General features: G+C 44.7%; 1 protein-coding gene across 2 annotated transcripts in view; it reads right to left on the bottom strand.

The window, feature by feature from the left end:
• Positions 1–27,971, bottom strand: part of ADAMTS12 (ADAM metallopeptidase with thrombospondin type 1 motif 12) — a 374,380-nt gene that overhangs the window by 202,597 nt on the left and 143,812 nt on the right. The window lies entirely within an intron of this gene.

Below are 27,971 nucleotides of genomic sequence, written 5' to 3'. Positions count from 1 at the left end.
GGACTTGATATATGTCTCCAAGGATAAATCTCATCAGACAGACAGCAGCTGAGGTGAGTGGCTACAATGTCAGCTTCTACTTTGAAAAGAATATAAAGCTGCCTACTGAAAGTAGGATTGCACGTTCCAGTCTATATGTGCTTACTCCACGTGCAGTCTGTCCACCTGGCTGAAGAATCGAGGGAGACAGCAGTGGAATGGAAAGAAAATGCAACTCCCATGCGACCCATTTATGAAACTGCCAGCACCAGCTGAAGGTGAACACATGCATATTGTATGACCCAGTGATGCCATTCCTAGGTGTGCAGGCAGTGGGTGTGTATGTCTGTGTGTGTCCCCAGTGAACATACATATATTCCCCCCTAAATGTGCACCTATGTTCACCAAAAGACATGTACTAGGAACTTCCCTAGCAGTCCAGTGGCTAAGACTCTGCACTCCCACTGCATGGGGCTCAGGGTTCGATCCCTGATCAGGGAACTAGTTTCTATACACATGCCACAGCTAAGACTTCTTATGCTGCAACTAAGAGTTCTTATACCACCACGGAAATATTTTGCATGCTACAACTAAGGGCTTTCCCAGTGGCTCCGTAGTAAAGAATTCGCCTGCCAACGCAGGAGCCGCAGGAGGTGTGGATTCAGTCCCCAGAAAGATCCCCTAGAGGAGGAATGGCAACCCACTCCAGTATTCTCACCTGGAGAATTCTCTGGACAGAGGAACCTGGCAGGCCACAGTCCATGGGGTCAGACACAACTGAAGCGACTGAGCATCTGGCACTATGCTCCAAAGATCCCACATGCCACAAGAAGATGGGAGACCCCACGTGCTGAAACTAAGACCCGGAGCAGCCAAATCAATAGCTTTTAAAAAGGCATGTATGAAAACATCTATAGCAAGGTTAATCAAAAAGCCCAAACGGAAACTATTAAATGCCCATCAGTAGTATTCACATGATGGTATTCTCTACTTGGAATGATGATCTTAAACCACACACAACCTTGTGGATGAATCTCACCAAAGCAATGTTGAGGGGAAAAGTCGGGTAGTAGAATATGCATTGAATTATTCCATTTATATAAAGTACCAAAAGGGCAAAAGTAATGTATTCTGTTAGGGTTTTTAAGTTGAATGATTACAAAAGAATAAAAATCTGATGTGCAGTCAGTCTGTTGGAAGGTGCTCAGGTCAGGAGGCAGGATCAGTCAGGACAGGGATCCCTGCCTCTTCCCTTCTTTACAGCGCCAAGGGGGCTGGAGGACAAAGCTCCCTGGCCTCCCTGGGAGGGTTCACTTCCCCTAAATCTAGATTTCCACCCATGTGATGCAAACCGTTGGTATTTTAAAGGCTTCAAGCTTGATAGCAACAGGGAAGTGGCAAGACAGAAGACACTGCTGAGACCATGTCACTGTCAGAGTAAATATTCTAATTATGCATCCTGAGTTGGATTATCTCAGCTTGCCTGGGTCTCTTCCACAGCATCCTCCCTTTGTACCTGCATCTTTCTCTCTTTGCTTTTAAGCAAAGTCTTTGCTGAGAGCAAAAAGCAGAAACTCAGCCTCCCATCTTACTAAATGAGACTGCCCTTCTCTCAAAGGTCCTCTGAGCCTCCAAAGAGCTCATCTCAGATGCCGCAGTCTCTGCTCATAGGGACCTGACGCTGAGATTTCTTTATATAAACAAGCAGCAGGACTTGTGAGTGAAGACTTTTCATTCTGATGGCAATGTGACAAGATTTCTGCCTTATCCTGGCTTCAATAAAACTTTCCCTTGTCACTTGAGATAAAAGCACTTCTTTGGTCGCAGTATTTCCCATGGCAAGAATATAAAACTGCAGTGCACCTAACATAGCAATCTCATTTCCATCAAACTCGGAAGATACCTTATTATATGTGAACTTAATGAAATGCCACTATAACCAAGATAACAGTATGGTCGACCAGTAATTATGTGCTAGGAGAATAAAGCAAAGCAGTGACACAGATTTTCACAATGTGCAAATAACAAAACCACTATCACTCTTGACCCTGTATCGGGTTACTTGTGTGTAACAATAATGGCAGTGATGAAGAGTGACATTATTCTTATCACTGTTCCAAGTTTTAGATATATTTTATCTTAATGTTTTAAAAATATTAACAAGTTTTTAATAATATTATTTCTAATCACCTTTTTTATTTTAATTGGGCTTCCCTGGTGGCTCACAGTAGAGAATCTGTCTGCAGTGCAGGAGACCCGGGTTTGATCCTTGGGTCAGGAAGATCCCCTGAAGAAGGAATGGAAACCCACTCCAGTATTCTTGCCTGGAGAATTCTATGGACAGAGGAGACTGGCCAGCTATTGTCCATGGGGTCGCAAAGAGGCAGACATGACTGAGAGACTAACACTTTCACTTTATATTAATTAAGGTATTGACTTTCTCTATATATACATATAGATATATGTATCTATACACACACACACACATATATAGATACATATCTCTATATATACAGATAAATAGTTTTTAGGCTGTGCCATGAGCCATGAGGAATCAGTCTCCTCACTAGGGGTTGAACCCATGACCCCCGCATTGGGAGCTCAGAGACTTAACCACTGGACTGCCAGAGAAGTCCCTTAACAAGTTTTAATGCTTAGAAACACACTGTGAAGCGGAAACCACTATTAACCCCATCTTCCAGATGAAGGATGAGGGAGGCCAAGAGAGAATAAGTAATCAGCGTCAAGTCTCAAAGTTGGTTGGGATGGGCTGGGATATGAGCTCAGGCAGCCTCACTGCACCACCTAAGAAGCCTGGATCGTCCTACTTGTCTCTTAGAACGAATATCAGAGTAAGTCTGATTCTTTTCAGTGGACTGTAGTCATGCAGATAAGAGGACTACATGAGTACAGATGGGACAACTACTGTATTAACAGGAGCTCGCTGGGGCACTTCCCTGGTGGTCCGTTGGTTAAAACTTTCCCTTCCAATGTAGGAGATGTGGGTTTGATCCCCGAATGGGGACTAAGATGCCACATGTCTTGTCACCAAAATAAACTAAAACACAAAACGGAAACGATACTGTAACAAATTCAACAAAGACTTTAAAAACGAGGCGCATCAACAAAAGCTATAATAAAAATTCATCAGGAGTAATTCTGGAAGCAGGTGAGCCAAGGCAGGCAGCTGAGGGATCACAAAGGCAGGACAACGGTCCAGGCAGTGATCACCAAAGTCTGATGACACAGGAGCAGCCAACTGGCCTCCCTGAAGCGGGGCAGGTTGTGAGCAAGGGGGGAGCGCCCAGCACGCAACCTCAGGAATCAGACGGCAGTCAGGGAGAGTGGCGACCAGGAGGGGTGGGGTGACAGGCGCGCACAGAGCACAGGATCTACTGCAAATCCGGGCGCCTGAGCACTCTGCTCTCCCCCTATCCCCTCAGTGTGAGCCGATGCTTCCCCCGCCCCTTGGCCCTGTGATTTGTCACCCTAATCCTGGGTTTTGCCTGTTGGCTCCACTGATCCTTCTACTCACAAGTCTATAAACTACTCCCTTATTCTTTCTTTTGTGTAAGAGGAAGAGAAATAAACCCATCACTTTTCTGCTTGCTAACATTTTAATCTGTGCTTTTAATCCTATTTTCTCACTAAGATCTTACCCATCTTCCTTCAGGGCCTACACTTCAACTTCTTGCCCACCTGTTCCTACCTTTCTATCTCCAAAATGCATAGATGTCTCCTCCCTCACAGCCCTCTACCTTTGGCCTCCTGACATGTCTCTTTCCCTAATAGAACAGGAGACGGGAGCCCTAATCTCTAATAGATCTGGGGTCATGTACTGTTGTGTCTGATTCTTTGCAACCCAATGAACTGCAGCCCACCAGGCTCCACTGTCCAACCAAGAATACTGGAATGGGTTGCCATTTCCTTCTCCAGGGGGGTCTTCCTGACCCAGGAATCGAAACCATTCTTCTTGGCAGGCAGATTCTTTACTGCTGAGACCCTGGGAAGCCCCAGGGTCATGTGCTGGCCACATCAATTCCAGCCTGTGTGGGGTTGTCAGGTGGCCCATCCTCACTGCTCTTGAAGTTTCTCCTCTGGAAACCAGGGGGTAAAAACAGCAGAACATGGAGCACAGGTGCACCCCCAAATCTGGGTGAGGCAGAGGGCGTCAGTGTCCACCGAGGGTCTCCTGGGCTCCTCTATGCCACTCAGCCTCCCGTGTAGTCAGGCGACGGCCAATGGCCTGTACATGGATGTGACCTGTGTTTTCAACGGCTCTGGAGTTCAGGGCCAGCGAGTCAACTCCCTCCTGTCTTCTTCCACAGCACTTCGAGACCACGTTTCCACAAGGAAAGACGGAAGACTTGGGAAACTTCTGGACCCGTTCAGATGTGATGTAAGGGGGAGGCACCTTTCCTGGGTGCTACTGAGGCTCCCTTCGTGGCTCAGGGTCAAAGAATCCCCTTGCCAATGCAGGAGACGCAAGACATGCAGGTTCAACCCCGGGGTTGGGAAGATCCTCTGGAGTAGGAAATGGCAACCCACTCCTGTATCCTTGCCTGGAAAATTCCATAAACAGAGGAACCTGGCGGGCTACAGTCCATGGGGTTGCAAAGAGTCAGACATGTCTGAGTGCACGTGCACATGTGCATGCATGTGCGCGTGCGCACACACACACACACACACAGATTTGGGAGGTGACTTGTGGCTGAGCCCAGCATCACTCTCCTGAATTCCCCAGGGCCAAGGTACAAGACAGAGCCATTCCTCTTACATTCTATGAACCCACGGAGTGACTGTGCGCAAGCAAGCTGTATCACCACTCTGGGCATCTGTGTTCTCATTTCTAAATGAGGATTTTTATGGAGATCTGGCTTTTGAACCCCTTTCAAAACATAAAGCTATTTCTTTCAGTGAACTCTGATGCAGAGAACCAAAATGGAAAACAAAACATATTTGCAGGTGGTCTAGCTGATTGAGAAGGCAGGGGAGGAGGCAGGGACTCACACAGCAACTGTCCCCTGGGTCCTGAGAACTGAAGCCCACACAATCCCCCTTGTTTTTTATGCTAAACTATACTAGAAACAGACATACATTTATTTTCCTGTCTTAGACAGGTCTACCTCCAGCAGGAGGAATATGTTGTGTATTCTGGACATTCCTCTTCCTGCGGGGCAAGGCTATGAACCGTGACTGACAGCTTACTTATCAAGATCCATTTCAGTATGCCTGCCTTGATGAGCCCACCAGTCTCAAGCTCTTAGGTCATAAACTCTTCCAAAGCCCGGCCATCTCCTCCCTTATAAGACCTGCCTTGAAATCACCCACCTCAGGTTCCCAAATCTTCCCAGTGTCCTGCCCTAAGTTCCCCTGTGAGATACTGCCCAGGTCTATGTTACCCCAGCAGCCAGAACACCTAATCGACCTTGCTTTGCCTGCTCAACAGGCTGGTGGTCTTTGGAAAGCGGACAATCAGTAAGCCTGAAACAGCTCCCCACGTGGTTCTGGAGAAACACTGGTTTTTAAAAACCACTGAGCTGGATGCTCTTTAAGCCCTACTAGCCTTACCATTCTGCTCTAAATTCCAATCCTGACTTCCTCGCAGTGAATTCTTCTGGGTCACCTGGCTCGCTAGACACAATTTCTCTTTATCTGATCATATGAGACCAAACATTAAGGCAAGGCATTTAGCGCAAGTCAGCCCTTTCTTCCCTGCCTCATCACCTCATCCAGCCCTAGAGAAGGAGACTTTTCATTACTCAGAACTTACAATACAAAATTCTGTTGCCATCTCAGCACTCAGAACTCTCTGGAATATTTAAAGCTTTGTGTGTAAACTTGCCCAGGCAAGGGAGGGAGGGAAAAGGGGCTGAAATGAAGCATCTGAAAGTAGACTTCACCGATCAAAAGACAGAGTCAAGAGTCAGGCCACATGTAGAGTTCCCCAAGCTGCGAATGGCCTTGTCAGATGGTCAGTGAGGAAACCCTGACTTTGTGGAGGCTGGAGTTAGAGCTATAACTCAGCTTGACAATACCTCGGAAATTGTGTTGTTCAGTCGCTAAGTCATGCCCGACTCTTCGATTCCATGGACTGCAGCGCACCAGGATTCCCTGTTTTTCACCTTAGGAATACTCCATCTCAAAGTAGACTCCCAGGACAAGTAGCATCAGCATCCCCCAAGAACTTGTTGGCTCTTCAATTTCTTGGGCTCCACTCCAGATCTATCAAGCCGGAGAAGCTCAGGGCAGAGGGGTACCCAGCAATCTGTGTTTCAACAAGAATCCCTCTCCAGGGAATTCTGATGCATGTTCAAGTTCAAGAACCACTGCTATCTTAGAAAACACATCCCCAACTATTTAATTTATAGATGAAGAAGAAAAAAAAAAAAAAATGGAGAACTCGAGAGGGTGAGTTATTTGCCCCAGGCCACACAGCTCATTAGCACCAAGGCCAGGCCAAGACTCCAGGTGTTCTGTGTCCTGTTCTCCGTCACCTTCTGCTACAGAGCCTAAGCCAGGGCCACCAAACAGGCTCACTGTACAGCAGTCACTAGAAACGTCTGCAAACAAGAGGCTTGAGGCTACAACCTGCTGGAAAGGTTCATGTCCAGGGGACTAACCTTGAAGCCCCCAGCACTTGGTGAGCACATGGATTTCTTTCACATTGGAGGCTAATTTGCAGAGGCCTGAGGAGAAGGCAATGGCACCCAACTCCAGTACTCTTGCCTGGAAAATCCCATGGATGGAGGAGCCTGGTGGGCTACAGTCCATGGGGTCCTTGAGAGTCGGACACAACTAAGTGACTTCACTTTCACTTTTCACTTTCATGCCCTGGAGAAGGAAATGGCAACCCACTCCAGTGTTCTTGCCTGGAGAATCCCAGGGACGGGGGAGCCTGGTGGGCTGCTGTCTATGGGGTCACACAGAGTCGGACACGACTGAAGCGACTTAGCAGCAGCAGCAGCAGCAGCAGCAGAGTGAAGGGTGAAGGGCTAAGATATGGGCTGCTAAAGAAATTCAGGGGCTGAACTCCAACTCTCTGGTCAGGTGACCACCTCAATATCTTCAACTTGTCTTCGGCGCCTTCCTAAAAATCATCTTGTATCCATGTGTCTGATGCTGTGCACTTTATGAAGTGCCTTCACTATCTGAAGCCACGTGAAACTACCCTCTTGGAAGGCCAGATCCAGAATCCACCTGTCAAGGCAGCACTTCCTTGACTTGGCTCTTTGCCACCTGCTGTCTTCTCTTCTGGCTCCAGAGGAAGTGCCGGGTCTAATCAAGGCAGCTCATCTCCCCCTGGACAGAGGTTCCACAAAGAGTCCTTTCTCCTCTTCCTCCCCTTGAGGGGTTTTTCCACCTCATGGCTGGGGCACCACAAATCAGGGCTGCCCAGGGCCTGAAGGTCTGGTTCAAGGTCAGGTGCAGCCTGCAGATCTGCCCTGGGGTGAAAGTCTATGCATGTCATCTGAATAAACCCAGCACTTCTGAATAAACTCTCAGTGATCCAAGAGCAGGGTATTCAGGCTTGTGATGCTTTTCTTTCTCCTTAGAGGCATTTTGCAGCTTTGCGGCTGCCTCTCTAGAGAAACAGCAGTTTTCTGTGAGCAGCTCTACCTTGAAGAGAGAATTATTCAGACGTTAGCTTTTTTAGAGACAGTGGCCTGAGGTCTCAGCTTCTTGGGGATTTCCACTTTCCAGACTTTCCAAGGTTTGCGATTATTACAGATACATGATGTTAGCTCGGGGTTTATTCAAACAGGCTCCTGGCTCTCTCTTCAGATTCATTCCCTTTATCATCTCTCTGGCCACACCAGGCTTCTTTCAATTCCTAAAATAAGCTGTCTGTGTTCAAGGCCTTCGTGTATTTCGCTCCTGAGTTTTGAGTGACTGTCCCCTCTCCTGTTCTCAGCCTACGAGTCCTATGGACCAACTAGCATCCCTCTTGCCCTCTGCTGCTCTGTGTTGCTAATTTCACTTCTGGTTTTTATTGGTTTGCATTTTTAAGCTTGTAATATTTATCTCTTTATCAGTTTTCCTATGAGACCGTGGGCTCCCTGAGGGCACACTGCCTATTTAAAATCCACCCTCAGGATCCAGAACTCAGAACTCAATACATATCTGCAGATGAATCGAAAACACAGAGCCTGCGATTTCTCATATTTTCTAAAGAAAAAAACTAAATATAATAACTGTTGAATCAAAGTCCTGGCGTGTCCATGAAATGCTCAGGTGGCAGTTCAGTGAGTCTTGGACATCCTGTCTCCCCTCTCCCCAGGCAGCATGAGGCCACCGTCCTCCCCCAGAAGGAGGCCCCATTCCGTCTACCGCTGAGACTGCTGAGGCTGGAGGAAGTTATCCCACTTGCCATGTTTACTGAAATAATACATTTCAGCTGAAAATCCACAGGCTAAAAGGGAAGAGCAGGAGAGGAGAGGAACCTATCAAAGCACTGCCTCAGAAAGGATCCTATGAGGAAAGCCTGGGAGGGAGCCAGGTTCCTGCCCACTGGGTACCCTCTGATGTGGGTCAGATGCTCCCAGACGGTGAGGTGGACAGAAAGAGTTTTCAGTGCTCCCTCCCTCCCAGCCCTGCCCCTTTCTATTCATCCACAGAGCTGTGACCTCTAGAATTATAAGCCTTCTGCCTGGTGCCCCCACATCCTCTCAGTATGTGGTCTGATCACCAGCATCTGGTGGGATCAGCCTGTCCCTGGACCCTCTCTGCCCAAGCCATTTTGTCTTTAAGCTTGGTGTGCTGTAGTCCATGGGTTCACAGAAAGTCAGACACGACTGAGCAATTCAACAACAAAAACTCCATAGTGAGGGAAGGACAGTGTGCCTGCTGGCAGGGACTCAGGTCTTGGGCTGTTACAGGCTCTTCCAGAAAACGTACTTTTACCCCAGACTGGGAAAGGCCACCGAGCGCTATGAAGCGTTCAGACAGTGTAAAGCCGAGACTGAGTCAATTAGAAATGGGACAGAAAGAAAGAATTTCTATAATCAGACAACTGACCAGGAACATCAAGCATGGCTGGACAAGTTATTTAACCTCTCAATTCATAAAGTATCTCATTACAAAGAAACACGTATCACTTGAATATATATGTGTGTGTGTGTGTGTGTGTGTGTGTACCTAAACACATGGGCACGTATATGTGCATCCATACTTGTACATATGCAGGGCTCAGTGGTGAAGAATCCACCTGCGATGCAGAAGATGATGTGGATTCTATCCCTGGGTCAAGAAGATCCCCTGGAGGAGGGCATGGCAACTCATGCCAGAATTCTTGCCTGGAGAATTCCCATGGACAGAGGAGTCTGAGGGGCTACAGTCCATGGGGTCTCAAAGAGGTAGACATAACTGAAGACTTAGCATGCATGCATGCATAGGGAAACTGATGCAAGTGAAATAGGAAATGTTAATATTAGCTCCATGTGGTAAGAGTACACCAATATCTTACATTCTTTATACTTGCATGAAGTTTCCAAACATTATACTATGCAGATATAACTTACACGATCAGAGAAAGACTTTAATGGGATAGTAGTTTCCAGCTCATGGAGTGCACAGGTAGATATGTTATCCAGAGGGATCAAGCTCTACAGTACTGTGAAGAATCAGAAGCATCGCCCAGATGAACATTTGGGATTTTGGCAACTGGCAGGTCAGGCAAATCCTACTTGCTAGTGTGTGGTAGGGTCTCCCAAAGCTTCTTTCTAAATGAAAGGAAGGGACAATACCATGGTGAGACCCAGAACACCCAGCTTCAGGTGGCGGGGTAAGAGGGTTGGGAATGTGTATATTATGAATCACTGGTACAGAGGATATGTAGCTTTTCAACAAGCACTTATTACATACCCAACTTTTCTAAATGTTTTTGTTCAGTCACAAGTTGTGTCCGACTCTTTGGATTCCATGGACTGTAGCACTCCAGGCTTCCCTGTCATTCACTATCTCCTGGAGTTTGCTCAAACTCATGTCCATTGAGTCCAGTGATGCCATCCAACTGTCTCATCCCTTCTCTTCCTGTCTTCAATCTTTCCTAGCATCAGGGTCTTTTCCAATAGTTAAAAGTGTGCCTACGGGCAAAAGTTCAATTCTGGAACTGCAAGCAAGGTCACGTAATAGAAGTTTCCCTTCTCCCACCCTGATGCTCTCAACAATGTCCTCCACCAGCCACTCAGGGTTCTAGTATAGACTGCATCTAAATCTTTCTGTGTGAAATTGGATTATACACATTTGCACATGCGTGCATCATGCTCAGGCATGTCCGACTCTGTGTGACCCCATAGACTCTAGCCCACCGCCATTTCCTACTCCAGGGAATCTTCCTGACCCAGGGATCAAACCCTGGTCTCCTGCATTGCAGGCAGTTTCTTTACCGTTGGAGCCACTAGGGATTATACACAGTTTATGCCAATAGTTGCAAAAACAGCTCACCTGTGATATTTTTCAAGTATCAAAATTGCAAAAGGCCACAAGATGGCGTCATTATGCTATCAAAGTCTAACAGGGTAGGTGGGTGGGTGTCTGCTGAGAGTTAATCCTCTTTGGAAGGATAGAAAAATGAGCCGTGGGAAGGATCACAGAATCTTTTTCCTCCATCTCCCACCCCATGTCTCCTCCTGATATTGTACTTTTTCCTATACGTGCTTAAAATATAGTTTGAATGTTTATTTTTATTTTTCACATAGAATTTTCATTCAATATCTTAATCTCTGTAAGTGTTGATAAAATCTATAATTTTATTATTTTTTAATAAGAGGAAAATATACTAAAAATCAATCAGCAGTCTTCCAAAGACTGGTTCGCACTACTGATCTACAGGAAGCAAGTGTCAAAAGACAGAAAAGTCCTTCTTCTATCTAACTATGGCAAGGACTATTTCATTGGGAAACTGCGCTTCATACAGTGCTTTCCACACTGGTATGATGCCATTACTTCATGGCAAATAGATGGGGAAACAGTGAGAGACTTTATTTTCTTGGGCTCTGAAATCACTGCAGATGGTGACTGCTGCCATGAAATTAAAAGATGCTTACTCCTGGAAGAAAAGCTATGACAACCCAAGACAGCGTATTAAAAAGCAGAGACAATACTTTGTGGACAAAGGTCTGTCTAGTCAAAGTTACAGTTTTTCTAATAGTCATGTATGCATGTGGGAGCTGGATAATAAAGAAAGTTGAGTATCAAAGAATTGATGCTTTTGAACTATAGTGTTGGAGAAGACTCTTGAGAGTCTCTTGGACTACAAGGAGATCAAACCAGTCAATCCTAAAGGATATTAGTCCTAAATATTAGTTGGAAGGACTGACTCTGAAGCTGAAGCTCCAATACTCTGGCCACCTGATGTGAACAGCTGGCTTACTGGAAAAGACCCTGATGCTGGGAAAGATTAAAGATGGAAGGAGAAGGGGATGACAGAGGATGAGACGACTGGATGACATCACCGACTTAATGGACATGAGTTTGAGCAAGCTCCGAGAGTTGGAGATGGACAGGGAAGCCTGGAGTGCTGCCGTCAAAGGGGTCACAGAGTCAGAAATGACTGAGCGACTGAACTGAACTGATGATGTCATTAACCCTACTGATACATTTTAACACATTCCTAATTGTAACCATGAAAGATAAGCAACTCTACATAATCCTTTAACATTGCTTGTTTGGGATAATCTAATTATTTTCCTGATGCAATGCTTAGGAATCAGACTGACCTAGATACAAATTCCAGCTCCACACTTACTAACTGGAAGATCTCTGACCTGCCTTGGTTTTCTCGTCTATAAACAGGAATATTTAAAATGGCCTCAGAATATTATTGTGTTAATTAAATATATGATAAACTCTCATGCACAACTATATAAAATAAATGGCCATTTATTTTTAATCATTGTTATTATGAACTAGTAAACGCCAGTTTCCCCTCTACTTATCTTTCTTTTCCTTCACAGTACAGCAATCATTAAAGAGAACAGGCAAATATACAGAAGCTCCTTGCTGCCTATTCATCCAATCCCAAGCTTCATTCAGATGTGCTCAGATACGGCCTTTATCTAAGGCCTTGGAAAGGTATGATCGATAATGAGGGGAAGGGCCAGTCATGGTATGCGTGCGTACTCAGTCCTTATGTCATGCCCTACTCTTTGAGACCCCATGGACTGTAGCCCACCAGACTCCTCTGTTCATGGGTTTTCCAGGCAAGAATATTGGAGTAGATTGCCATTCTCTTCTCCAGGGGATCTTCCCAACCCAGGGAACAAACCCACATTTCTTGCATTGCCAGGCGAGCTCTTTACCACTAAGCCAAATTCCCACAGGCCATGGCATCCAGCTCCAAAAGAGGGATCAGTGATGTCTACTAAGATGAGGGGTCAAGTCCTAGAGGTCTTAAGAGTTTATATAAGGCAGAAAGGAGTAAGCGCCTTCTTGAGGGCCACACTGACAAATTCAAAATTAAGGCCAGTTAGAATGGCAGCATGAGTGATAGAAATAAGATGCTTTGTCCTACCAGAGGCTGTTCAGCAGAAAGATGCCAGAAATCTAAAGATGGCTTGTGACCCGGACTGAGAAATGTTAAGAGTGGATCTTATTAGAATGTGTGCATTCTCTGAACAACATCAGAGAATTTGTTTCAATAGAGAAGGAGAAAAGGCAGAGGAATCAGAGATAAAATTGCCAACATCTGTTGGATTATCAAAAAAGAAAGAGAGTTCCAGAAAAATATCTATTTCTGCTTTATTGACTATGCCAATGCCTTTGACTGTGTGGATCACAATAAACTGGAAAATTCTTCAAGAGATGGGAATACCAGACCACCTGACCTGCGTCTTGAGAAATCTGTATGCAGATCAGGAAGCAACAGTTAGAACTGGATATGGAACAACAGACTGGTTTCAAATTGGGAAAGGAGTACATCAAGGCTGTATATTGTCACCCTGCTTATTTAAATTATATGCAGAGTACATCATGAGAAATGCTGGGCTGGATGAAACATAAGCTGGAATCAAGATTGTCGGAAGAAATATCAATAACCTCAGATATGTAGATGACACCACCCTTATGGCAGAAAATAAAGAAGAACTAAAGAGCCTCTTGATGAAAGTGAAAGAGGAGAGTGAAAAAGTTGGCTTAAAACTCAACATTCAGAAAACAAAGATCATGGCATCTGGTCCCATCACTTCATGGCAAATAGATGGGGAAACAGTGGAAACAGTGTCAGATTTTATTTTGGGGGGCTCCAAAATCACTGCAGATGGTGACTGCAGCCATGAAATTAAAAGACGTTTACTCCTTGGAAGAAAAGTTATGACCAACATAGACAGCATATTAAAAAGAAGAGACACTACTTTGCCTACCCAGGTCTGTCTAGTAAAGGCTATGGATTTTCCAGTAGTCATGTATGGATGTGAGTTGGACTATAAAGAAAGCTGAGCACCGAAGAATTGATGCTTTTGAATTGTGGTGTTGGAGAAGACTCTCGAGAGTCCCTTGGACTGCACGGAGATCAAACCAGTCCATCCTAAAGGAAATCAGCCCTGAATATTCATTGGAAGGAGTGATGCTACAGTTGAAACTCCAATACTTTGGCCACCTGATTTGAAGAACTGACTCATTTGAGAAGACCCTGAGGCTGGGAAAGATTGAAAGCAGGAGGAGAAGGGGATGACAGAGGATGAGATGGTTGGATGGCATCACCAATTCAATCGACATGAGTTTGAGTAAACTCTAGGAGTTGGTGATGGACAGGGAGGTCTGGCGTGCTGCAGTTGGACATGACTGAGTGACTGAACTGACTGAACTGAAGGGATGGTGAAAAGATATAACCTCATGGTCCAACTCTGACCTTTAGCTGGTCTCAGCTAAAGCTGCAATTGAGAAATATCCTAGGGCTGCATCCAGGCTGAGCAGGAAAGGATGCTGTGACAGATTAGATGTCTGGCCAGACACCAGAGGAAGCAAGGCATATGCCATACACCCATCATCTCTCCTCTCATTCAAAATCCAATCACAAGCCATGAAGAAAGTACCAGAAAAAAAGAGACGAATACTTATCTGATACTAGGATGAGGAGGAACTCTGGAAGCAAAAAAGAAATGGGAGAAATTGCAAAGAAAAATATCTAAGCAAAATTCTAACATGTTTAGGTATCAAAAACATTAAGACATATAAAACAGAAAAAGTATTTTTTTCACAAATATGACAAATGTATTATATATTTATATAGGAAGCTTTCTTATGAATTATTAAGAAAAATGCTAATGATCCAATGGAAAATGACAAAATGGTGAGATGATTCTTGAGGAAGAATTTTAAATGACTCAAAAACTTAGGTTACACACATGCACACTTACATTCAAAGGAACAATAACTAGAGCGCTCATGAGATAACATATCTTATACATAAAATTAGAGAAGGTTAAAGATACACTACTCAAAGCTGGTGAGAATCTAATAGATAATTGTATTTGTTTTAGGAATATAAATTGGCTTTTTGAGAATACTTAAAAATATTTCCAGTAATTCATTTATAGGAATCTAACCTAAGGTACTATTTTTAAATGATGGCAAAATTTATAACACAAGAATAATAATCATACAGAATTTTATAAAAACAAAATTTGGGAAAAAAATCTAAAATGTCCAAATTAGAAAATGGTTAAATAAAATTTAACCTATCGAACAGAGGCGTTTTAATCAATCCTTAAAACTGCTTTGGAATAATTTTCCTATAAAACCTGCCTGAAAAGATTCCACACAACCTAATTGTGTGTTTCATTACTATAGCATATTACATTTTATCCAGTATTAAATTAGATTATATCATCATGTCATATGCTATGACATATAGAAAATAAAATATTAACAAATAATGGTTTATTTTTGGTTGTGTGCCTATGAGTAATTTTTATTTTCCTCATTTTATCATTCTATATTTTCCCAGTGAAAAGTAATTTTTTATTTTTTCCTTTTATTAGAAAAAAATTTTAATTACATTTGATTAAAACTGTCACATGAAAAATTTTCAAGCAAACTGATCACAGAAAAGAGTCCTGGAGCACAGTAGGTCAGAACAAGTTCTACAGTTACACAGGCCCTTGACACCTTTAACAACATGAGCTTGGGCAAGTCACTTAACCTTTCCAAGCCTCAGTTTTCTTATCTGTGAAATGGGAATAGTAACCACCTACTCATAAGACAGCTGTGAGTCTTAAGTAAGAAGTACTCCCAAGTGGTTAGTATTGCTTTTGGCCTATAGGAGGTACTTCAATACCAATTACTAGCTCGTCTGAAGGGAGCTGATCATCAGTTTTATTTATTTTTTTATTTTACTTTACAATACTGTATTGGTTTTGCCATACATCAACATGAATTGGATGCAGCCAGTGAAAGCAGCTGTGCACCCTGGGTCCTTACATTCCAAATACAAAGCACAGGGCTGTGCTTTGTGGAAGCCCAGCTGGCTTTGTGGTTGGCCACAAGAAGCTATGTGAGCTGGAGTTTCCTGAGAATCACCATCAATGCCATTTCCTAAACCATCCTTCCACACGTAGTCAAGCACACATGTCAGCAAGACACTGCTTCTCCCAGCCCCCTTACCAGAGACCAGCACTTCCTGAGCTCTTCATCCTCTCTGATGCATACAGACACTGAGCCATGTAAGGACCATGTGCATTTTGCAGATGAAGACAATGAGGCTTCAAGAGCTTCAGAAATTTGTCTGAAATCACAGAGTGGCTCAGAGATTTCACATGCACATCATTATGATGTTAAAGACTGGACTCTCTCACCACCATCAACACACAGACACATAGACACACACAGACACACAGACAGACACAGACACAGACACACACACAGACACACATACACATGAGTCAGCTCTTAACATCACGATGCCAAGAATGGCTTGAGCAGTCAGGCAGGGATGCAGCCCCTGAGCAGTGGTCAGCTACTGCTGGACAGTGGACAACAGAGAGGCCCCATTTCCTCCTTGCTTTCCTCCATTCTGTAACCAAGGGATATGTTCCTGCCTCTTCTCCTGGTAACCAGAGAGCAACACCCTTCTGTCTCCCAAGTGAAGTAGCCATCACCCTGCCACTCTTGGGGCTCTGGCAAAAGAAGGCAAAGAGGGACCCCACCCCCCAGCAACCTGGGCTCTGCCTGAGCTGCTCAAAATGCTTCCAGGTCAGAGGTGAGGACACAGCTGTGCAAAGCTGGCCCTCAGGAATTACAGCAGAGGATGGAGGCCCAAAGTCCCTGAGTGAGCAGCAACATCAGCCAGAAACCTCAGCTGACCACGAGGGCTTTCTGCTTCTCTTGACTTTAACCAGCTTGAGACTCTGCCGCCATATGTTTTTGAACAACAGCTACAAATTGTAAAAAATCATAACAAGACCAGCAGCTAACATGTAGTACACATTCAGTTCACTGTGCTAAAACATAGCTTTTAAAATTCCTTTACAACCACCCAAGAGGGATTTTTATGAGCCCAAATTTCCTGATATTGAGTCATGACGACAGTATGCAAGTTTATGTCCACGGTGGGTTAGGAGGTGGGACCCTACTCCAAAGAATGAAGAATCCCAGAGGCCTGACAGGAAGGGTGCTGATGCCAGAAGAGGGGAAGAGGGCTGGGAGGGCACTTCCTTGGAATAAAGAACAGCTGGGGTATCTGGTCAGGGCTGGAGACATGCCCAGAGCCTGCCTGGAGGAAGTAGGGTCTGGAGCCCTCAGCAATCAATTTCTAGACCAGTATCTGAATTCCTCCAGGCCTACCTCGCTGCAAGGCGCCTTGATGAGTTCTACTAAAATCTCATATCTCTGGTAAGTTCTTCTTGATTTTTAACTGATCTGAGACCTAAACAATACATTTGAAAGAACCACTAACATGCACTGAGCATTTACTTTAATATGTCATACTTGCTTATCTCTTTTAATCCTTCCAGCCACCCTCCCTGTTGAAGAAACCCAGGCACATTGAGGTTAAGTAATTTGCCCCAGGTCCCTCCTTTTTTTAAGGAATAAATCAATGAACTCATGAATGATGACCCTATCAGTCTCCATCAGTGGTTCTGAAAATGTTAGCTTGCATCAGAACTGCCCAGAGGGCCAGTTAAAACACAGATGTGGGGGCCTCACCCTCAGAGTTTCTGATTCAGTAAACCTGGGGTGATGTCTGAGGGTGTGACTTTCCAACAAGCTCCCAGGTGATGCTGATGCTCCTGGTCCAGGGACCACTCTTTATAGTCTTGACAAGGAGTCAGAAAAAAATTTTTTATGAAAGGGCCAGTAAATAAATGCTTTAGGCTTTGAAGATCAAGGAGCAAAATCAAGCTCATTATGTGAGTACTCATATGACCATTTTAAATGTAAAAATCTTAGCTTTCAGATCACATTTGAGCTAGCGTGTGTGCATGTGTACTTCAGTTGTATCCGACTGTTTGTGACCCCAGGAACTGTAGCCTGCCAAGCTCCTCTGTCCATGGGATTCTCTGGGCAAGAATTCTGGAGTGGGTTGCCATTTCCTCCTGCAGGGGATTTTCCCCACCCAGGGACTGAACCTGCGTCTCTTTCATCTCCTGCATTGACAGGCAGGTTCTTCACCACTAGCGCCACCTGGGAAGCCCAATGTGACCTAGACTCTAGACTAATTCCTGGTCTTGGTCCCTCCATGCCCCACCGCACACCTGTCTCCTTCTTAAGATCCCTTCTGCCCAATGGCCTCATCAGGAAAGTGCACCTTACCTTCAAGTGGCTGAGAGGCCAGCTGGTGTCCAGCATAGGTCACACAATGGCAGTGATGGTGGTACCAATGCCACTAAGTTCAGAAAGGAGCTGACCCCACGCCTCTGGCACTCAGGGGCACCCTGGTCACTATGGATTAGAAATGTTCCATGAGAATGTCTGGAAACTGATCATGATTTATTTTTTCCAAGGCTATATATAATATGAAAAGTTCTCTAGTGTTGTCTTGGGGGAAGTAGAAGATTTCTTATCATTTTTTTAAACAGGAATAATGATAATAAAGACACCTCAATTAATGTAATCTGCCTTGAGAGCACACCACTCTTTGCATATTTCAGATAACCTCAAAGTGGAAGATCTTGTACTAAGGTTTTGAGGTTTTACCATACTTATGAGGATCTATCCATGCTCTGAATTTTTGTGTTCATGGGCTTCTAATTTATTGAGCACCCACTTTTGTCCCTGGAGATTACAAGCAGGGGAAGAAAGCCTAAGCCCCATGCAGAGAACCACTTTTCCATTCCACCCCACCCCCCTGGAAGTTCATGAAATTGGTGGTGCAGAGGACATTTCAATAATGACACTTGGCTACTGATGGGTTTTCCAGTGATAACCTTGAGGAGCCCTTCACTCCCACATGACATATAAACAATTCCTGAACTCGATCCAGTTAGAACATGACTCAGAGCAGGTCTCTAAGCTGAGCCCTCCTGGGGAATAACAAAGCAAGCAGTACAGCTTTCCCTGACACGCCTGGAGAGCTCTGCAAAACGGAGAAATCCAGCTTCTAACGTCTCCAGTGAGGCCTCAGTGGGCTGTCAGCATCTTCCCCACAAGTTCAGTCTGCATGCTGGTTTGAACGCTTTCTCGCTGTGAAAACATCCTGTATCATGCCCCACAGCATGGGACTAAAATGCTGATGCCAGCACTATGCATGCCCCTCAATGTTCCAGGAAAGAGTGAGATTAAGGGATGACAGAGAGGGAAAAAAGAGAGTGTATTAAGTACTGTATTTCAGTACCCACACTCTCTTGCCTACTAGTCAGAATCCAGTGGCACGTGTTCTCCATGCTTTGCAGTCTTTTACAAATGGGCACCTGATGTGGGAAGCAGAGGGATGAGAAGACTCCTGTAGATGAGAGGAACTGGGCTGTCGAGGATGATAATCTCACCGGTGGTACTTGTGGGCTCAGCCATGTCCGATTCTTTGTGACCCCATGGACTGTAACCCTCCAGGCTTCTCTGTCCATGGGATTCTCTAGACAAGAATACTGGAGTGGGTTCTCATTTCCTTCTCCAGGGACTCTCTGTCAAATGTTGGCCAATTGCCTCCCTTCATTCAGGTCCATAAGCCCTCTTCCCAAAGCTTAGGGAAGCTTCCCAAAGCTTGTGTGTCGGAAGTCAAGATTTTGGCAATTATAAATGTAATTTGGAAAGTAGAATGGTGGTTGCCAGGGATAGGGGCAGGGGTAGAGGAAATAGGGAGCCATTGTTTACTGGGGGTGGAGTTTCAGTTTCACAAGAGGAAAGAGTTCTAGAAATTGATCACACAATCATATGAATACACATTAACAGTATTGAATTGCATGCTTAAAAACTGTACGATGTTAGGCTTAATGTTTATGTTATGTTGCCACAATTTTATAATAAAGCAATTTGGATCATATGATCTGAGCATCCCTACTAGGGTCTAGGGTAGTACCCTGAAATAAATATGTGGATTCTTCTGCAATGAAATGTACGGCAGGTCTCACTGATTAGGATATATGAAAATCATACAGTCTCACATCAGTGCAGGCCATTTTGCCAATTAATTGTCAAACTGCCGAATATTCACTAAAAGACTTTTGGGTTTCAGCAGTCTATGGAATTTGGAATGGTAGCTCAGGAACTGTGAGTCTGTAGCTCCCACTGACCCACCCTACCCCACACCTCAGTACAAAATGTTCATTATTCACAGTTCACAGATGAGAAGATAGAAACAGGATACAGCAGGAGTAGGAAAACAGCCACTGGCCAAAGGCCTGCTGACTTGTGGAAATGCAAACTTGCCTGGTTCCCCTGCTGAGGCTTCACCCTGACCCTAGACTAACGTGGACACAGACGTGGTCAACAAAGCACTGGGATCTGAAAGAAGTACAAGAAGTACATTGAAACTCAAAAGAGATGCCAAAGAATCTATTACAATACGCTGCTAGTGCAAGGTGTGTGAGATGGAGCCACCGGGGTTTGGACGCTGGCCACGACATGCACTCTCACCAGCCCAACTCACGTCCCTCTCAGAGGCAGAAACATAAGCAGGACAGACCTGTGCCCTGTCTCTGGGAACTGTCCTTTGATCTTTGATCTTTTGTTTCTCAGGAACACCTCTGATCAGTGAGCTCTTCTCCCCTTCTCCACAACACTAAGCATTTGCTTTCGACTGGGGCTCTTCCCCAGAAACAGAAAGCATGCACGTTAGAAGTGCCTTTGATTCTCTCAACCTGGCACATCCCCTACATATTCCTAGGAGAAATGAGGCCAAAGGAGATCTGCAGCCTGACAGAGCTAACGAGAAGAATGCTTCTCGTTCTCATCTCTCACACCTGAGGTCAGCCCTGGGTTTGGGGATGCTCCATAACTGCAGATCCTGTATCAACCGGTCTCCACCACAGCAGCCCTGCACTGACCACTGTCCGCCTTCTGCACATTCTCACGGGCTCACCAGGAATCACTGCAGATGTCACATCAGACCGCTGAACAGCCTGGCGAGGGATGGTCCTCAGTGTCTCAGTGCTCACTGACCCCACTGGCAGAAAGCACCAAATGGCCAAAGTTTGGGGTTCCAGAGGAGATGGGGAGAAGGGCTCTTGTTCAGTCACTCAGTTGTGTCCGACTCTTTGCAACCCATGGACTGCAGCATGCCAGGCTTCCCTGTCCTTCACTATCTCCTAGAGTTTGCTCAAACTCCTGAACAGTATGAAATGGGGAGAAGGGCTGACTCCTGAATAAATGCTCCCTGAGGGTGGAGGGAAGAGGGGGTGGCCTCATAGGTCACAATCCTCCTGCCCCTTTCTGCGCACCTTCAGCAGCTGGGACCCCTGGGAAGCGTGGCTGCCCTGCTGAGTGTCTACTGGCCGCATAGACGCCAGCACTGTTCCTCACACAACTTCTCAGCAAAGGAAGCCTTTCCGCTCAGGAGCACGGACTCTCCCTTCTCTGTTAAATTAAACAAAGAGCTCCTCTGTTGACTGAGAGAAAACACTGGGCTTTCAGCATGGAATCTTTAACAAGAATGGAAAGAACATCCATGAAACCCTGAGTCACCACAGCCGAGCAAGCTGTCCTGGCCTCCTGGAGCCAAAAGTGCATGATGGGTGCATTTAAACACACCTGCACATGCGCACACACACACATAACTCTGAATGTAGATAAAACATGAGGTCCTCAACTAAGAATAACAAGCCCGCTGTATTTGACATCAGTTCAGTTCAGTTCAGTCACTCAGTTGTGGCCAACTCTTTGTGACCCCATGGACTGCAGCATGCCAGGCCCCCCTGTCCATTACCAACTCCAGGAGTTTACTCAAACTCATGTCCATTTAGTCAGTGATCCCATTCAACCATCTCATCCTCTGTTGTCCCCTTCTCCTCCTGCCTTTAATCTCTCCCAGCATCAGGGTCTTTTCAAATGAGTCAGTTATTTACATATTTGACATCACTTACATATAAATGGGAACATCCTACATGGCACTAGTGGTAAAGAACCCGCCTGCCAATGCAAGAGATGCAAGAGATTTGGGTTCGATCGTTGGGTGAGGAAGATTCCTGGAGGAGGAAATTCCTCCAGTATTCTTGCATGGAGAATCCCATGGACAGAGGAGCCTGGCAGGCCACAGTCCATGGGGTCGCAAAAGAGTCAGACCTGACTTAGCGACTAAACAACAAATATACATGGAGTCTTTTTAACTAGGTGCCACATCATGCCCTCACCTCTCTCCTTTCCCAGTATTAGATCCTGGGTCCAGGTTCAGTGCTGGGCTGCCACTCCTTCCCTTTGATGCGTTGACTCTGATGATGGACCAGAAACACCCACTAACTCATGACCCTGAAGTTCTGCAGCCCCAGCTTAAGGCTCCTGAAATGCTGGTCCTGCGGGCCCTTCCAGGTCAGGGGTAGGGTAAAGAGAGGAAGCAGAATCCTGTGCTGTTTCACACATGCAGTGTGGGAAGGGGTGAGGGAATACAGGGGCAGAAGGCCCAGAAGGAGAGAGCGCTTAGAGCCAGGCTCTAGGGACACCAGAGATGTGGGTCAAGACCTTTGCTATTTAAAAATGCTCAATAGTGCTAATGTTAGAGAAATGCAAATTCAAAGCTATAACAAGGTGCTGCTTACAATGAATGGCCATCATTAGAAAGTCTACAAAGAACAAATGCTGGCAAGGGTGTGGAGAACAAGGAACCCTCCTACACTGTTGGTGGGAATGTAAACTGGTGCAGCTACTGTAGAGAACAATATGGAGGTTCCTCAAAAAACTAAAAACAGAGCTACCATATAATCCAGGAATCCCACTCCTGAGTATATAACTGAACAAAACTGTAATTCAAAAAGATACATGCATCCTTATATTCACAGCAGAACTATTAATACAATAACCAAAACATGGAAACAACGTAAATGCCCATCAATCAGTTCAGTCGCTCAGTCGTGTCCGACTCTTTGCGACTCCATGAATCGCAGCACGCCAGGCCTCCCTGTCCATCGCCAACTCCCAGAGTTCACTCAGACTCACATCCATCAAGTCAGTGATGACATCCAGCCATCTCATCCTCTGTCGTCCCCTTCTCCTCCTGCCCTCAATCCCTCCCAGCATCAGGGTCCTTTCCAATGAGTTGACTCTTTGCATGAGGTGGCCAAAGTACTGGAGTTTCAGCTTTAACATCATTCCTTCCAAAGAAATCCCCAGGTTGATCTCCTTCAGAATGGACTGGTTGGATCTCCTTGCAGTCCAAGGGACTCTCAAGAGTCTTCTCCAACACCGCAGTTCAAAAGCATCAATTCTTTGGCACTCAGCCTTCTTCACAGTCCAACTCTCACATCCGTACATGACCACTGGAAAAACCATAGCCTTGACTAGACAGACCTTAGTCGACAAAGTAATGTCTCTGCTTTTGAATATGCTGTCTAGGTTGGTCGTAACTTTTCTTCCAAGGAATAAGCACCTTTTAATTTCATGGTTGCAGTCACCATCTGCAGTGATTTTGGAGCCCCCCAAAATAAAGTCTGACACTGTTTCCACTGTTTCCCCATCTATTTCCCATGAACTGATGGGACTGGATGCCATGATCTTCGTTTTCTGAATGTTGAGCTTTAAGCCAGCTTTTTCACTCTCCACTTTCACTTTCATCAAGAGGCTTTTTAGTTCCTCTTCACTTTCTGTCATCTGAATATCTGAGGTTATTGATATTTCTCCCAGCAATCTTGATTCCAGCTTGTGTTTCTTCATAAGCAGGGTGACAATATACAGCCTTGACATAGTCCTTTTCCTATTTTGAACCAGTCTGTTGTTCCATGTCCAGTTCTAACTGTTGCTTCCTGACCTGCATACAGATTTCTCAAGAGGCAGGTCAGGTGGTCTGGTATTCCCATCTCTTTCAGAATTTTCCAGTTTATTGTGATCCACACAGTCAAAGGCTTTGGCATAGTCAATAAAGCAGAAATAGATGTTTTTCTGGAACTCTCTTGCTTTTTCCATGATCCAGCAGATGTTGGCAATTTGATCTCTGGTTCCTCTGCCTTTTCTAAAACCAGCTTGAACATCAGGAAGTTCATGGTTCACATATTGCTGCCCATCAACAGATGAATAGATTAAGAAAATGTGGTGCATACACAGAACTGAATATTATTCAGCCATAAAAAGAATGAAATAATGCCATCTGCAGCAACATGGATGGACCTGGAGATAAAGCTAAGTGAAGTAGGTCAGAAAGATGAAGAAAAATACTATATGATATCACTTTTATATAAAATCTAGAATATGATACAAATGAACCTATGAAAGAGAAACAGACTCACAGACATAGAAAACAGACTTGTGGTTACCAAGTGGGGGAGGTGGCGAAAGTTTGGGATTAGCAGGTACAAACTATTGTATACAGACTGGAGAAGCAAGAAGGCCCTACTATACTGAGCAGGAAACTATATTCAATATCGTATGGTAAGCCATAATGGAGTAGAAAATAAAAAAGGATGTATGGGTTTGGTAAAGAAAGATTGATAACATTTGATTCAAAATGTTAACAGTGCCGCTATATTTTTTCTTAAAAAGATAACAAGAGCATGAAAACCTTACTTCTGCTTCCTAATTCAAATAAAGCTCAACAAATTTTACAGCAGAAAAAACAAATCAATAAAGAAGAACAAAGAATATATGTGTAACTAAATTACATTGCTGTGCAGTAGAAATAAGGGGCTTCCCTGGTGGCTCAGTTAGTAAAGAATCCCCCCACAATGCAGAGGAACCGAGTTCTTCACCCACAATGCAGAGGAACTGAGTTCTTTACCCACAATGCAGAGGAACTGAGTTCTATCACTGGGTCAAGAAGATCCCCTGAAGCAGGAAATGGTAACCCATTCCAGTATTTTCTTGCCTGGGAAATTCCATGGATAGAGGAGCCTGGAAGGCTACAGTCCGTGGGGTCGCAAAAGTCTGACACAAAACTTAGCGACTAAACCACCACAATAGAGATTAACACAACACCATAAATGAACTATACTGCAATAAAGTATATATATACATATATGGGGGGAAAGATCTTCATAGTTAAGCGTGAGACACCAGTGTGTGCAAACCTCATGTCATGTTAACCCATACTGGTTTGAATGAAGAATGTCAACTTTGTTTCTTAATACTACAAGACAGGAGCAGAAACATACTTATGACATATGAGAGTTAAACGAATCTGCTAAGATCTTCCAACTCCTTCATCTAACTGATGAGGAAACGGTGGCCAGGGCTCCTGTAATTAATCTAAGTTACAGAAGGACCAGGTGTTATAAAACCTGATTCTCCCAACTCCAGTCCATTTCTAAGTTCCACTGTGGAAAGAGAAAAATATAAATCTCCCTTGCCTGTATATATGCTGTGCTAATTCACTTCAGTCATGTCTGACTCTTTGCGACGCTATGAACTGTAGCCCATCAGGCTCCTCTGTTCATGCGGACTCTCCAGGCAAGAATACTGGAGTGGATCGCCATGCGCTCCTCCAGGGAGTCTTCTGGACCCAGGGATCAAACCCATGTCTCTTACATCTCCTGTACTGGCAGGTGGGTTTTCTTTACCAGTAGCTCCACCTGGGAAGCCCTGCCTGTAAATGAGGCTTCCTAATGATGGCTTTCTACCTCTGGCTAACTGTGCAGTATCTCAAGCATATCACTAACATGTGTCAGATTCACTTTAATCTTCTGCAAGCCAAGCAATTTTAAATTCAGGTCTAGCTATACTTTTTGTAGAGTGCAGCACAAAATGAAAACACAGGGCCCCCGGCCAGGGGCAGGGAAACCACTCTTTCCTTCCCACAGCCCATCATCGCAACTCACAGCAGAAGGGCGACCCCCCAGGAATTGCAAATACCACGCCGAGATATATTCAGTACGTGAAAGGGAGGTGGTGGAGCAGTCCCTCTGCAAGCCACCCGCTGGATGGAGAGGAGCACTGTCACCATCCTGAACCTCCTGAGTGTGCGCCCAGGCTCCAGCTGGGGAGCAGAGGGCAGCCAGGGAACACATCCCTCTCCCACCCCAGTGCAACCTAGCCACTGCCCTGGTAGGGTCGCACTAGAAGAGGTGTCAGAGTGCAAAGCAGGAGGCCAGGAGGACTAACTTCAATTTAATTACCTCTTCAAGGATTCTATCTCCAGCTACAGTCACATTCTGAGATGCTAAGGGTTAGAAGTTCTAACCTTTGACATATGAGTTGTTGTTGTTGTTCAGTCATTTAGTGGTGTCCAACTCTTTCCAATCCCATGGACTGCACCACGCCAGGCTTCCCTGTCCATCACCAACTCCTGAACCTTGCTCAGACTTATGTCCATTGAGTCAGTGATGCTATCCAACCATCTCATCCTCTATTGTCCTTTTCTTCTCCTGTCTTTAATCTTTCCCAGCATCAGGGTTTTTTCCAAAGGGCCAGTTCTCCACATCAGGTGAACAAAGTATTGGAGCTTCAGCATCAGTCCCTCCAATGAATATTCAAGATTGATTTCCTTTAAGATTGACTGGTTTGATCTCCAAGGGACTCTCAAGAGTCTTCTCCAACACCACAGTTCAAAAGCATCAATTCTTTGGTGTTCAGTCTTCTTTAAAAATAAGAGTTGGGGACACAATTCAATCAGTGATGGATACTGACCCTCAAAAGATGGATATTCTGTAAAAGTGATCTCAGGGAAAACAGTTCACTAAGAATCTATACCCAGTCTATGGCTTCTCTCGGAGAGGCCTTCTCTAAACCCCTGATCAATCAAGTTCCTCTTCTATATATTCTTGAAGCCTCAATGCTCTACACATTACTTTTATAATTTTTAAGTTCTCCTCCCAGTAGATTATATAAGTTTGTGAGGGCAGAGTCCAACTATGAATGTTAAGAACTTTGCCCCTTAGTATCTGGTCCACAGGAAGCAACAAATTAAAATTTTCTAACTGAAGGAAGGCCAATCAATGACATACAAACCAATGGAAATAAACGCTGGAACCTTCTAATCTTTGGCTTACTGACCCAAGAAACACCCTGGGGACACACTTCTTGAGCCTTTGGAGGACAAAATTGGGAACATAAAGTGCATTTATCATTTTTTCAAATATTTAATTTCAAATCTAATAAGTAAACTTCCTTCTCCATAACAAATTTGTGGCTATTTAACAAGACTCTCAGCTGCTGCACAGAAATGGGACTGACTGAGTGTCTGTGTCTGGAGAGGGGGAATCTTTGTTTTCCCAAATGCTGGCATTAATCAAGCTGTGAGACAAACATATAGTTAATATTAATTGCCAAAAGAACACATCTGCCTTGCCTCAGTGACTCAGAGCACTCCTGGAATGCTGAGACCCCTAGCACAGGTAAGATGCATGTCCTGCTCACACCTGCAGGGCCCCATTGGAAACACACATCATGCCTTCATTCAATGGACAAACATTTATCATACAAACAACTATGCATCAGACATTGGCCTTGGATACAAGTATCTCTGACTCTTGGGATGCAAAGATGAGTCTCATGGTGAAAACAGAATACAAGTTCCACAAGAAAAATCATCAATGAAGCTATGACTCATTCATTTATTTACTTACTCATTCATTCAACATTTACCAGGTGCTTGCTATGACAGGCTCTGTCCAAGGCAGTGGTGATTCAGCAGAGTTCAAAAGCCAGGAATTATTTGCTCTCATGAAACTCACATTCTTGTTTTGGGAAAGATAGATAATAAGCAAATAGGTAAAATAACATCAGATGATGAAAAGTGCTATGAAAATAAATAAAGCAGGAGAAACGGTTTACAAAGTGAGAGAGAGAAAGCTACCTTACTTAGTGGTCAAGGAAGGCTTTCTTGATTGGGTGATTTTGAGCAGAGACCTGACTAGCGTGAAAGAATGAGCCATGAAAAGATCTTCAGTTCAGTTCAGTTCAGTCGCTCAGTCGTGTCCCACTCTGCGACCCCATGAATCGCGGCACACCAAGCCTCCCTGTCCATCACCATCTCCCGGAGTTCACCCAGACTCACGTCCATTGAGTCGGTGATGTCATCCAGCCATCTCATCCTCTGTTGCCCCCTTCTCCTCCTGCCCCCAATCCCTCCCAGTATCAGTCAATGAGTCAGCTCTTCGCATGACCCGGCCAAAGTACTGGAGTTTCTTCAGCTTTAGCATCATTCCTTCCAAAGAACACCCTGGACTCATCTCCTTTAGGATGGACTGGTTGGATCTCCTTGCTGTCCAAGGGACTCTCAAGAGTCTTCTCCAACACCACAGTTCAAAAGCATCAATTCTTCAGCGCTCAGCCTTCTTCACAGTCCAACTCTCACATCCATACATGACCACTGGAAAAATCATAGCCTTGACTAGACGGACATTTGTTGGCAAAGTAATGTCTCTGCTTTTCAATATGCTATCTAGGTTGGTCATAAGTTTCCTTCCAAGGAGTAAGCGTCTTCTAATTTCATGGCTGAAATCACCATCTGCAGTGATTTTGGAGCTCCCAAAAATAAAGTC

Source organism: Capricornis sumatraensis, chromosome 18 (assembly GCF_032405125.1).
Source record: "Capricornis sumatraensis isolate serow.1 chromosome 18, serow.2, whole genome shotgun sequence".
Classification (NCBI taxonomy): domain Eukaryota; kingdom Metazoa; phylum Chordata; class Mammalia; order Artiodactyla; family Bovidae; genus Capricornis; species Capricornis sumatraensis.
Note: the sequence above shows the minus strand (reverse complement) of the source record. Positions and strands in the feature narration are given on the sequence as shown.